Consider the following 1,978-nt stretch of genomic DNA (forward strand, 5'->3'; position numbering starts at 1 on the left):
GGAAAGAGAAGAGCGCTTTACAGCAAAAGTTCGAAGTGGCTGTTGTGTTCTTGTAAACACAGAATTTACACGCTTCATCATGTTTCTTGTTCCCTTTTCAAGAGTGTTCCAGGTGATTGATTGAATTTCTGTTTCAATGTTCGTCTTCAGTTCCTCAATTGTTCTGAGATTACTCTTCTACACAACATTTTTCAGGTAACCCCATAAGAAAAAGTCAGGTGATGTTAAGTCCGGAGAAATTTGTGGCCCTCCCGTTCTTCGGACTTACTTCTCCGGATAGTTTACTGAAGAATGAATAATAATAAATGCCTGTTCTCCCGGAAACAATTCTAATGATTTTGTTTATATCTTAGATCAATATTTAATTAATAAACCTATACGAATTATAAGTCATTTCTCTGAGGAAAATCAAGGAGTGATAGTATAGGCTTGCGAGTTCAGACGATTTTCTCAAAACAAACCGATTCAATTTCGTTCACATTTCAAAAATAAATGCCTCATTAATAACCAGACAATTTGCTATAAATTATTTTCTTGAAAAAAATCCACAAGAGGAATATTTTTCGGATGGTTTTCTCATAAACGACTAAAGTGATTTTGTTTACACTTCATAAATAACTTTTAGGCCAGCTATACACTATGAGATAAATCCTAAGAAATCTCTTACGATTTTTCCTAAAATCAAAATATCAATGAGTATGACATCAGATTGCATATAATTTCCTATGTTCTGAACGATTCTATGAAATTTATATTGTTTAGAGCACACTCACCTTTGGAAAGAAAGTTCGTAGGATTTCGATTTAAGCGACATCAGGCGAGAGAAAGTGAAAACTAATTTGTTTTCTTCCCGCCAGCAAAGATGCTATTTGCGTACTACTTATTAGTACATACGAGGAGCATACATTGTTATAAAACACAGTCAACAGACATGCAAGGCAGAAGGCATTGGAAAACATTGCTAGCCGAGTATGCGTTGTGAGACCTGGCACCTCTACGGAGGATGTTGAAACAGGAAAAATCTTTCCATGTATGCTACAAAAGGGTAGGATTTCCTACGAGATATGTCCTAACTTTTGTCCTAAGATATTTCTTAGGATTTATTCATAGTGTATAGCGGGCCTTAGTTAACAACCTGACAATATGTATAACACATTTGTCCTGAAAAAATCCATAAGGAGTAGTATACTTTGAAGGATGAGTCTTTTTCGAATAATTATTTCAAAAAGGGCTCAGTTGATTTCATTAATATTTCATAAACAAACGTTTCATTAATAACCCCTATAATGCTGCACAAATCACTTCTCATGGGCATATCTAGAACAGGTAGAGCCTTTCTGTGCCCCTGCTGGCGCTGCTGTCGGTGTGTTTTTCCCGTATCTCCCTCGAAAGAAGAGAAACAGGTTGCTGCGGCCTAGATCTTTCAATTGTTGAATGAAAAGTGTTGCCACAATGAATTATTTCACGGACTTTGCTGTGCACTGTCTTGTTACCTATTCTAAGTAGCATACGATCTTAACTTGTCAAGACCAAACGACTGAATGACAAATTGAAAACACAGTTGAGGTTATTCACTTCTCTTTGCCTAAACAAAGGGAGAGTTTCCTCCGTCAGAGGATGGCGGAGGCGGGGCCGTAGCATGTTTCGCATATTTTCCGAGGGCACACCTGAAATAGACAGACTCTAGTTTACTATTGCGGATCAATTTCCTTTCGGGCAATGTTTTTTTTTTTTTTTTGACACGATTTTGTTGCTAATTCATAAACAAATTAAATACGCATTGCATTAATATCCTTAATTTGTGGCCTTACCAGTAATTTCTTGTTTGAAAACTCTACAAGAAATATTTTACTTTTGGGGGTGAGTTTTTTTTTCGGATGTTTTGTTTTTCCGAAAAACCCTTATAATAATGTTAGTATTTCACAAATAAATGCGAAAGTAATCATTGCAGAATGAATTATTAATTTTAAGAAATTGG

The sequence above is a fragment of the Thermobia domestica genome, chromosome 5 (assembly GCF_964235325.1).
Source record: "Thermobia domestica chromosome 5, izTheDome1.hap1.1, whole genome shotgun sequence".
NCBI lineage: Eukaryota > Metazoa > Arthropoda > Insecta > Zygentoma > Lepismatidae > Thermobia > Thermobia domestica.